Source organism: Brienomyrus brachyistius, chromosome 5 (genome assembly GCF_023856365.1).
Source record: "Brienomyrus brachyistius isolate T26 chromosome 5, BBRACH_0.4, whole genome shotgun sequence".
Classification (NCBI taxonomy): Eukaryota; Metazoa; Chordata; class Actinopteri; order Osteoglossiformes; family Mormyridae; genus Brienomyrus; species Brienomyrus brachyistius.
Genome location: NC_064537.1, coordinates 36,729,584 through 36,742,084, shown reverse-complemented (window position 1 = coordinate 36,742,084; position 12,501 = coordinate 36,729,584). Strand labels below are relative to the sequence as shown.

The 12,501-nt window shown below is 40.2% G+C and overlaps 1 protein-coding gene across 5 annotated transcripts in view; it reads right to left on the bottom strand.

Moving 5' to 3' along the window:
- Nucleotides 1–11,357, bottom strand: part of LOC125741918 (speckle-type POZ protein) — a 77,567-nt gene extending 66,210 nt beyond the window's left edge. For 2 of the 5 annotated variants that reach the window (XR_007397937.1, XM_049013438.1), the window contains exon 1: nucleotides 10,902–11,268. The gene's annotated coding sequence lies outside the window, so the exon portion shown is untranslated. The other 3 variants (XM_049013439.1, XM_049013441.1, XM_049013440.1) reach the window with 3 other exon arrangements.
- Nucleotides 11,358–12,501: the final 1,144 nt, after the last annotated feature.

Sequence of the window (12,501 nt, the reverse complement as noted above, 5' to 3'; positions counted from 1 at the left end):
AGAAACCAGTATCTCATTTGTAATGCTTTTTCCAACAAATCTATAGACATTAGGAGGACAGAACAAACAAGCGCAAGAATGACAACGGCAACTGGACAAGGAAATTTCAAGATGTATGACACCGACCTCGATGTCAGTCTGTATGGGGGTAGCAGGACATTCTGAGCCACGAGCGACGCCCATACTAAGGCTGAGAAAAATGAGGAAAGTTGAAGAGGAAGAACAGCAGGGTGTGCTCACCAGGGCCCACTTTATCAGGCTGTGGGGGGCTTTAATGATGGTGAGCTCAGTGCACACCTGGGTCAGAGCTTCCAAGATAACTTTAAAAATACACCCTCCTGCTATTTCTCCCATCAAATAGAATCTTGTAATATTTGACTGCCGGATCATTCCATGTCAGATCATCACACTTTCGGACCTCATCGTCACGGATTTTAGCGAAACTTCGCATGCTGATTTGGTCACATCAGTAACTCATGAAACTGAGTCTAGGATAAATAGAGAGGGAGATTTAAGCAAGCAAAGTTTTAACTTTTTTGCTTTTTGGGGTGGGGGGGGGGCTATAACTTTGACTGGCTATATTTAATATATTTCCACAGCTAGTTCTGGCAATAGCAGTCATCATGAAAAGTAATAACCCTGTACCATGCATTGATAACTTAAAAACAATATGAGGACCACGTCAGTGTAGCTTACATTAAGGTAAATATAGCCAAAGTCAAAGCCCCCCTCCCCCCCCAAAAAAAAAATTAAAACTTGGTTTGCTTAAATCTCCCTCAATATTGATCTCAGACACGCCCAATTTCAGTTTCATCAGTTACTCACGTGACCAAATTAGCATGCCAGGTTTCGTTAAAATCCGTAGCGATGAGGTCCGAAAGTGTGATGATTTGATGCAGCTTCAAGTGATGCTACCACATTTATTGTTCTAAGAACCTACATCAAGCAGACTCTTTTACACTGGCACATGCTTTACAGTCAATGGCCATTCCATACAATTTCCAGTAAATTCTGCACCAATATAAGCAATCCTCCCACCGAGTGACCGTTCTGTCATGATCAACACTTAGTGAGGCAGCTTATGTTATCCTTAAAAAAAAAAAAATCTCAAAATGCATTTTCGTTTCCTATCACATAGGAACTTGCCATAATTAGCATTTACTTAAAAATATTATTTCATTAACTGTATGATGGCCAGCTATGGATAGCAAGTTTGCAATAATTCACAAACACCAAGGAAGATAAGTAGCCAATGACTAAGTTCCAAAATGAACATGTTTATACATTACACATCTGTCAGATGCAACAGCCAGCTGGCTCATAATAGCTACAGGTAATGACACTAGCTTATTCAGCCCCAATACAAATATTTGCAGAAAGATAGAAGCTATAGCCCAAACACATTGATAAATTAAATTATTAAAAATGTTAGCTTTACAGTACGTGACCAGAATCACTCTGAGCACGAGTAATGTTGGCTCTGCTGCCTTCACTTTCTGAATGTTACCCATAAAGTAAAACATAGAAGGTTAACTAAAGACTGTGCGTCCCCCCTCCCTGGAATGAAAGGAAAAATAAAAAGAGTAGTTAGACTGGGTTTAGCTGTCAAGTTACCAAGTTTAGCTGGTCAACAATTAACAGTAGAAAATTAAAGTCAAGGAGCTACTGTCAAACAGCAGAACATATCACAGGTTCAAAGAAGCAAAAGAGTAACTGGGTAAAAAAACACATCAAGACAGACAAGACATTTAATCAAAAATGGTAAAAACTTCATCCTCCAATTACACATTAAGAGATTAGGGCACAGTGGGAAACACCAGTCTAGAAAACTGTGCTTGACCACAGGCCACCAACAACCACACAGCCTACTAAAACAGTAAAAACTTTTCTCCAGAAAGTTGGAATCAGTTTAAAACACATGCATCAGAATCTTTATGAGTCTTGTTTCAAAGAATAAGCACACAGCAAAGCCAGGGACACAGGGACTCTGAATTCGGGGAGCACTTGTGAGATAGGGAGATGCCTGCTTGTTAAGTGGACCCGGCTGACACCCAGGGGGAACAGAGTACTTCATAAGGAAAGGGCACTTCCTCACACACAGCGCAGAACAACAGCTCCAGAGGGCTGTAATTTCTCTAATGACCGCCCATCTTCTCAGCAGCAAAGCAAATGGCAGGATCTGCAGTGCCAAAATGCACGTCAAGTTCAACCTGCCTCAATTCAGCCAGACCGACCGTGAACGCCAACAACTCACATTAATACAAATGTAACACTACCTTTCACTGAAAGGTATTTGTTAATACTGCAACTTATCTTTAATCAGATTGTTATCCCAGGAACACAACCAGAACGCGCGTGCATGCACACACACACACGCTCACACACAAAGAAGCACACAGAGGCTTTTGAAACTCTTCTGGACTCCCAAGAGCCATAGATTGTTGCAAAATTGCAGAGATGGGATTACAGAAATGGCCCATTGCAAAATCCATTTCTGCAGCAAATTACAGCAGAGTCTGTACAGGCATTGCACCTAGCAATTTCTTACTGAGAGGAATGGGAAAGCCAGTAGTGGCCAGGTACGCGGCTTGGAGGACAGCGTCAAATGTCTTCCAGCCTTTGTCTCAATGTGTTATAGATCTTTAAGGACTGTGGTAAGCCAGGGACAAAACTTAAAACTATAATTGGTACAACAGCTAAAATCGATACTGCTGCTCGCATTAGACCTCTCAGAGCAATTTCATATTCTGCCTTGCTTATAGAATTCCTCCTTTTCTAAAAACTCAATTTTAGAAAAGGTATGAACTATTGATTTTGCCACCACTATCCTCTTGCCTCTACCACTCTCTCTCTCATCCTCCAGCCCATCCAGCAATGGAAACCTGTTGGTGGGCACTGGCGGTCAGACTCAGACAGACAATCCCAGGACCGATTTAACCCTCTCCTGCAGCTTGTCCACAGCAGGTAGTCAGTAGCTGAGGATGGGTTCTTCATTTCTGCATCCCAGCGAAGCTAATGATGCACAAGGCTCTGCGAAAGCCAAGATACGCACGCACCGGAGAAAGCACACTAGGGCCCCACGTGCTCCTCAGTCTTAACGACCCATAAGTAGCGAGTCGTTTTACTAAGCACTTCGCCAACCGCCACAGAGGGAGGTCTCTACCAGCACTGTCAGGAAAATTATACCGGCTATGAGTTACTACCAGAGAAATGACTGGAAAAATACATGATTCAGTTCAATTTTTAAAGTGATACATTTTTTTAAATGTCTTTTCTGCTATTCATCTGCATCAACAGTAGAAATACGTATTGTGACGTATTATCAGTGGCTTAAACTCTTCATGATTTTCCACAATGGCCCATTAATATGCAAAACCCTTTAAACACAAAGAAGGGCCTTTACAAAAAAGTATTGCTGGGCTGGGAACATATCACCAACTTCACTGGCCAGCAATTAGCAGTAGCAAACAAGGTTAAGGAGATACCTTCAAATAGCAGAAGATATCAAGGGTTAAAAGAAGCAAAATATCTCAATATTAGTTAAGTTAAGCATCACTAAAAAACAGCAACCCCCCCAAAAAAAAATGCATACATCATGCAAAACAGTGTCTTTTATGTTTTACATTTTATGAACCAAAAACAGGTTAAGTACAAACTCTCAACCCAATACCATATGATATAAAGAAGTAAGCTCACTCATCCAGGGCACACCACCATTAGTACAACTCCTCACCCCCCCCCTCAATAACACATGTAGAAAGGTAGGCTATGGAATTCAGAGCCTTTAGAGTGGCTGTTTAAGTGGGTCACATCATTTGGTACTTGATTACTGCAAGAACAATCAAATTACTCTTTCATTAGTATGCTTCCTCCACTGTCAAAGTCCCTAACCAAAAAGCAGGGCTGATGCAGAAAATCAAAAAAATAGTACCAACTACTGCTATTAACAGCTAGGGATGGACCGATCCACATTTTTCCAGTTACAATCCAATTCCGTTATACAAGGGCTAATACCGATGCACAAGCTCTTTTTACTTTAATATATTAATAAAATGAATGAATATGCAAAAATGCATTCCAAAAATGCCCAAAAAAATTGACACCCCTGCATTTGTCAGAAAACACACCACGTCTCCAAGAAAATTGTTGCAATTACAAATGCTTTGGTATTGTCATGTTTATTTCTTTTGTTGGCACTGGAAGAACACAAAAAGTACAGGAAAAGAAAAATCAAATCTGAGACATTCCACACAAGAAATAATTGTATTTCAAGTGTGTGATGCTCCTTTAATTTGTAATTTAACTAACCTGTAGCAATTAACAGGTGAGGGTAATATGGAAATTCCCATTTGCATCCAGCTAAAATGGAGAAATGTTGACTCAATCTTGTTTGACTGTCTGTGTGCACCACACTGAGCATGGAGAAAAGAAAGAAGAGCAAAGAATTGTCTGAGGATTTGAGAACCAAAATTATAAAAAAGCATGGACAATTCCAAGGCTACAAGTCCATCTCCAGAGACCTTAACGTTCCTGTGTCCACTGTGAGCAACATTGTAAAGAAGTGTACAGCCCATGGCACTGTAGTTAATCTCTCTGGACGAGGATGAAAGAGAAAGATTAATGAAATGCTACAGCGAAGAAGTTAGAATGGTGGATAAAGATACTCGATCACCTTCCAAACAAATTCAAGCTGGCCTGCAGGCACAGGGTACAACAATGTCAGCTCGCACTGTCCGTCACCATCTGAATGAAAAAGGACGCTATGGCAGGAGACCAGGAACCCCCCCCCCCCCACTGCTGACACAGAAATATAAAAAAAGCCAGACTGGAGTTTGCTAAAACTTACCTGTGGAAGCCACAATCCTTCTGGGAGAATGGGTCCTCTGGACATATGAGATAAAAATAGAGCTTTTTTGTAAAGCAGATCATTCTACTGTTTACCGAAAACAAAAAGAATCCTTCAAAGAAAAGAACACGGCCCCTACAGTCAAACATGGGGGAGGTTTACTGATGCTTTGGGGTTGCTTTGCTGCTTCAGGCACTGGTAGTCTGGACTGTTTGCATGGTATTATGAAATCTGAAGACTAGCGAAGAATTCTGTGGCGCAAAGTAGGGCCCAGTGTCAAAAAGCGGGATCTCAGCCGGAGGTTATGGGTCTTACAGCAGGACAATGACCCAAAGCATACGTCAAAAAGCACCCAGAAATTGTACAAGTCAAAGCACTGGAGAGTTCTAAAGTGGCCAGCAATGAGTCCAAATCTAAATCCCATAGAGCACTTGTGGAGAGATGTAAAAACAGCAGTTTGGAGAAGAAACTCTTCAAATTGGAGACCTGAAGCAGCTGGCAAAGGAATAGTGGTCCAAAATTCCAGAAGAAAGATGTAAAAGACTCACTGATAGTTAAAGAAAGGGATTAAAATTAGTTATCACTGTGCTACCAAGTATTACATTGAGGGCACCAATAATAATGTCCAGGCCATTCTTGACGTTTTGTGTGGAATGTCTCAGATTTGATTTTTTTTCCCTCTGTTTTTTACGTTCTTCCAGTGCCAACAAAAGAAATAAACATATGAATACCAAAGCATTTGTAATTGCAACAATTTTCTGGGAGAAGTGGTGCATTTTCTGACATAAATGCAGGGATGCCAATATTTTTGGCCATGACTGTATTAAATATTTATACGTTAATATTTTTAAAACTTGTAAATACAAATAAATGTATGCAAAAAAATATTAGGCTACTAGAATCATACATGGAACATACTGTTCCATGTTTGTACATCGTTTTTAAGCATTTTTGAGGCATTTGCAGTTCAATTTGAATGTCTTCCAAGAGAGGATATGCAAGTGGCGGATGCTTAAAATGCCCCACAATGTTTCTCCCATTGGCAGCAGCATCACTTACACTTCATTGCAATAGCAGCCCCTCATGTATTGTAAGCTGTAGCGAGTGCGCAAAGCTGCCCAAGCTAGCGACTCTCAAATCATCCACTGCTTCTCATATTACTCACATTGCCTTGCACAATTGCATGCAGTTTGTTTAGTGTGATTTTCCACTAAATGCTACTTCCACCTCTCAAAACATTCTTCTTTCAAAGACTGCAAATTGCTGTGCTACTAGTTGTTCCAAATCGTCACCCTTTTATCTGATGTTCTTAAGCTCCTCGTACTGCAAAGGGTATGCACATGACGTCACAGCAGGTAAAAGCTACTGTGCTCACACCCACTGAGTGGCAAAAAACGGAGTGGCAGCATTAGCATTCAGCTTGAATGTCACAAGAACACACATCTAAAATGGGAAAGCGCTGTCATGCAATTGATTGCAAAAATCATTTTAACAAGATATAGGAGGTGACTTTTTACAGACTGCCAAAAATTAAATAAGTAGGTATCGGACGTGGATCGGTCACATATGCCCGATACCATATCCAGCTAATTGGTATTGTCACTGATCCAAACCTCAGAATAATGGATCAGTGCAACAATGAAATAAACATGGATGGACACAATCTGGAAAGTTCTCCATTCTAAACTTCTGGAGCAAAGCTATATGAAGGGTTTTGCCAATTTTCAGTCTTATAGGTGAATAGGCCCTCTCCAACTACAGAAACATTTTTCAGGAACCACAAACTTCTTTCACATTCACACCGCATGAACTAGGCCTGATTGTAGATCCTAGACATATTTTTAGTCCCTGTTCTGGGTCAGGTTTTTTTCATTAAACCAGCAACCACTAGGAGCGGCTTAGCGATAAACTTTGCTGACTGGTTGACCCCAAGCACCGACTTCAACATTCCAGCTGGAAAGATATGCAGAAGTGCAGGAAAGAGAGTAGTGGATAAATCGTGGAAATTGTGACTGACATCAATATACAGGATCGCACTACATTTACTTTTATGTAGCAGACGCTTATAACCAAAGAAAACACACACGTTATGCAAACAGCACATTACAACATTGCGTGCTGTCGACTGGTTGACTGGTGTGGCTAGGCTGAGTTTCCAGTGAACACCCTGTTATAAGTGCATTACTTAACACTATTAGTAAAACAGAAGAAACCCGCAAGCGTCGATCACACCATGCATGCGTGTTCGGAGGCTACAACTAAAACAGATCAAGGTGAAACAAAGCAATTTCAGCTTGCATAACATTTCAGCGCTGTCAGTATCTCACTTCTTTTTTAATTTTCTCTCTCTATGGATCTCAAATTAGTAACAACTTGCACTAAAAAATAAATTGATCTTTTGTACTGCACTTGTGTCATGATGTAAAGAAGACATGGCCTGTAGAGTGGTCAACTACGCCGCTGAATAGCTCATGAAGAAAAACTGATTCCAGGGAGGAAAAAAAAAAAAAGTACTTCGATTTTGTGGAAATTGTTTGGGTTTGTAAAGTCCAATAAGGACCAATCTACAGTAACTTGAGAACTTACCAGTAAAACATGTGGCAGCATCACCAATTTTACCTATTATTGTTTTCATTTGCTGTAAAGTGAGACAAAGGTGATAAATGTTCATTTGTACTCAATTTCTGAAACTTCAGTAGAAAATATAAAAATTCAAAGCACTTTAGCCATGAGTCTGTTTCAATTATTTGTACAATATTTCACATACTTTAGAAATTAAGTTTATTGTAAAGCTACAAACAGTGTTTTGGGAACTAACAGAACTTCTGGTTAAGTGGCTAAATGGTCAGTTAACATTATTACACACTCGGCTAAGCGATGCATGATATTAGTATGGACATTGCTATGGTCAGCTGTGTTGAGATTACACTTGAGAAGCATCTAACTTTCAAAACCGTCCAAAAAGCAACATTATTTTGCAATAGAGCTCCAGTAGTTTGAAATCTTGGTGATAAAATTTATAGAGTGGGGGACTGGGGTCCTCACAGTAAGATTCGCCAAAACATTTTTACTCAGTCATAGGAAGGGGGGAGAAAGGAAAAAAAAACGATGATTTAAATGATTACTTTTCAGTATTATCTAGTATACGTTTAAGAAATTAAAATCAGTGTTAAATGTGCCGCCATTCCTTATGCATGAGCCCAGCATGCACACACTGAGCCATTCATAATCATTTTCATCCCTGCTGTTGGACTCACTCACAGACAGTGTGAAATTTAACAAAAATGTGTGAAGAAAAGTGAGCAAGAAATGGCGTTAAAAGACATTAGCCTTTCGCTGTACGGAAATATTTTGGATTCCATAGAGACTATACCAAGCAAAAGCAAGTGACTTGTTGGGAGACATTTGTTGCAACGCCATCAACTAATTTGATGGAATCTTTCACTAGATAATTTGCTATAATTTATTTTAAGTATATGTTCAACTCATTTTTTGCTTTATAAATACTGTGATATTTATTGCAAAAAAGAAATCACATTGCAATGCCTGAACATTTTGCTAAATCATGTAGCCCTGCTACATAAATTCAAATTTTGTTGGTTTGTAAGCAAAAGAATGATTCTAACCAAAAATATTGTGATATGACATTTTGGCCATATGACCTTCCCCAAATGCCTGTCCGGGTATCATCCGGAGAAATTTAAACAGGCCTTGACACACACTGACCCATCTCTGCCAGGGCTACTAACCTGCAAAAAGTTTGTGGATTAAACCCCAAGTCCGAACATACAAATAAAATATCCAATGCGATGGTCTCTTTTACCTGCAATGAGATGCGACCTTATAGCACTTTGGAGTCCTGGTCTATCCTCCCTAACCCACAGTTTCATCATAGATACAATTATCCGAAATCTGTACAAGGTTAAACAGCAGATAGTTTAGTCCCTAAGCTAAGCAAGTGCAACTTACTACTTCCCCAGGGTCACCATAAGCACTCCATTTCCGACAAGTGGAAACTGGTTACGCACATTTTGCAAAGACATTTAACATTAGAGCCTTACTGGCACAAGGCTTGCTGATTTTATGAAGAGTTTAACTGGAAAAATGTGCAATACTTACAAATAATGAAACAAATGTGAGAACAACTGCCAGTTTAGCTGAATTCTTACCAAACAATACTTTGCTAATACTTTGAATCCAGCCTTGCAACACACACTGGAACTGTAGTGTGTGTGACTCTTACAGTGAAGAGTCCGACTACTGACCCACTTCTTTAGGTGAAATGGAAGTTAAGGTTTTCTTCCATCATTTGTTGAAACAAATGCCAAGTTCATGTGGCAGTGCTCTGTTGGAAAAACCAGTATTAAATGTTTTGACAGAAAAGTTCTGTATGCTTTAAGTGATGTCAGTGAGCATGTAGTGTCTCATTTTTAAAAGTTTAATAGTAACATTATTTCAGAATTGATTTAAGTGTTAACAATTCTGCTACTGCTACATTTCAAACCATTATCTGTTCTGCATAGTGAGGTACTTTGAATAACAAGCCCTACATACTACATGAATGTTACAGGCAGCACATCCTCCTTTAATTCTTAAATCAGGCGCTGAAAAAACACTATGGGTTTGTTGAGCTACACATTCAACAACAACTGATCTGAAGAAAACCAGTTTGCTAGTATTATCATAACACCATATGAGAAATCCTCCATGCTAGCTGAAACAAAAGTGAAACAATTAGCATTTGGGTAGCTAGCTTACTCATAGTGATTGACATCCAGATAGAGAAGAAACCAATTACTATAAAGACTGAGTATTTAAAAAAATATATTTTTTGCTTGAAAATCATTCTAAAATAAGCCCTGCATTGAATACTACTGATTATTCATTAACCTAAAATGTCCCCATTTATGACCCAGAATACATGCACTTGGTTAACAGAATACAAAACAAAGCTTTTCACAACATCCAAAATACAGCAAAGCTCAGTGTGCTTTGAAGAGGAGCTAAACTAGAGCCGCATAACATCTGGCTGCTACAGCGGAAGGGATTTTCTCTCTGTGCGACGACATGAGCACAAGCCAAGTCAAACAGGAGGTGTAATGATTAGGTAACCAAGCCGGCCGTGCGTCACTCGGCAGGGGGATACGGCCTTCAAGACACACTAATACACCAGGTGGAGGCCCGCAAGACAGCAGCCCTTTGTGTATCTTTCCTGATGCTTCACACTGCCATGAAACCCAAGGTCGCATTTTTTACAGATTTCCATGGGAGGAAGGGGAGTTGTTTCCAGTACGACTATTTTATAATGTGATATTTCTGCACTTACAAATTACCTGGAAACAAGACTATAGCATACATCAGTATTCTACCCACTCATAATAACTACTCCTGTTTAAGTGCAGAGATAAGCCAACACTGAAGGTAAAAGCTCAGAGGACAAACCTCCCATAAATCTCACATTCCATACACACTGACTGACTTATCTGTGCATTTGCTTCAGTACTTCATGTGGAATATTTTCCTCAAGGATGCACACAGTGATAAATGTCATTTCCCTTGCAATTATAATAAGAATATTGCAGAAGTTTCCTAGGAATATAGAATTAATATTTTCTCCAGGACAGGACTGATCACCCTACACTGAAAACACACTGCATCTTAAACTGCTTTCTGCAAGTCCAACTTATCCCTTCACAAAGAATCTCCAAGTGACGGTCAGTGTAGACTCCATGGAAGCTGAACTCTTGAACTTAGTGGCAGCATCTGCATGACTTTCACTCACTCACTCTCACACACACACACACACACACACACACACACACACACACACACACACACACACACACACACACACACACACCATGAACCAAGAAAAGCATATCAATGTCATTCAACTTCATCACCCACCACAAAAAACGGCGTTATACCCCCAACTTTTCAGCATTATGGGAACAACAAAATAAAGTGGAATGCTGGACGCAGGCGGTCATAGACATGCCTAAGCCTGCGGTCTCAGTATCGGATTCATCACTGGAGCAACTCCTGGGCAACTTACAGGGGAACAAGGTGGCGTTAGTCAGTCAGCACCTCAACAAGAACAACTCCGTCAAGTGGTTAGGGCCTTTCTGCGAAGCGTGCCTATCCGGCTACCCCCAGAAATACATATACTGAAATAACCCCCGAAAGAAGGAGACAGTGTCCAAGCCCAGCGATGTTTGTGAGCCCGTCTGCTGTTACCTAGCAAGCTATGCTAAACTGTATCACAACAGAGGATTTCAGCTCACGCAAAACCGAAAAAAAGTATCTTACACGTTCCGTGTAAACTTAGAGGATTCTCTGCAAATTCAGTCTCTATGTCTTAAAAAAGCCTCTCAATGCGCAACACTGCGTATCCTCCTGCTTTTTGGTTTTGGGTTATTTAAACTCACCGTTTGTGTTTAAGCGCTTCTCCCGGATCGGCTTTTCTCACGGTGCTCGGTTCACATCCGGGTTACAGACGAGGACGTTCCCATCGCCACGCCCCCGACTCCCTGATTGTAGCCCATTCATTTTAGAATGACATAACGTTCTATTAATATATAATCCACTGTAAGTACGACACTGTGACATATTGTAACGGGATTTGTGTGGTGGGTCGTGTTTATAATAATAAGGAGGAGACAACTATTTTAAAAACGGAAGGAAAGTTCCGTGTTTAATAGCAGTGCACAGCAAAAGATAAACAGCAGCGGTACAGACAAGAGAAGTTCACAATTTACACTTCAGTCATACTACGGTATCGACAACACACGCACTCCACAGGAGACATTACACGGGCACAACACTTTACATTTACAACGTTAATACGAGACTAGACACATTAAATTACACGGCGCACGGCCGAAGCCACGCCTGTTATCTTAATGATAAGTATATATACAGACACACACGGGTGTGTAATATTTTATTTGTGGGGATTTCACATTCATTTCTATGGGGAAAACTCTAATTGCAACATTACGACCTTAACTCCTACCCACCTTACCCATAAGTAACCAAACAAGACTTTTGGAATTTTTAGCTTTTTGATAGTGTTCACAGATCGTTGTGGGGACCTGAAAAATGGTCCGTGCAACATAAAAATAACAGGTATTTATTACATTGTGGGGAACATTTGGTCACCACAATGTAATACAAACATTCACACACACTTTCAAGCCACTTTATTACATACACCTTGCTAGTCCTGGGTAGAACCCTTTCAGAACTGCCTTAATTCTTCATGGCATAGATTCAACAAGATGCTTGAAACATTCCTCAGAGACTCTGGGTCATTCTGACATGACAGCATCAGGCAGTGGCTGTAGATTCGTCAGCTGCACCTTCATGATGTGAATCTCCCTTTCCACTGCATCCCATAGCCGCTCTATTGGATTGAAATCTGGTGACTGTGGAGGCCATTTGAGTATAGTGAACACATTGTCTTTTTCAATAAACCAGTCTGAGATTATATGAGTTTTGTGACATTGCACGTTATCCTACTGGAAGTAGCCGTTTAATGCTGGTTACACTGTGGTCATAATAGGATGGATATGATCAGCAACAATACTCAGGTAGACTGTGGCATTTAAATGATGCTCAATTGATACTAAGAGGCCCAAAGTGTGCCAAGAAGA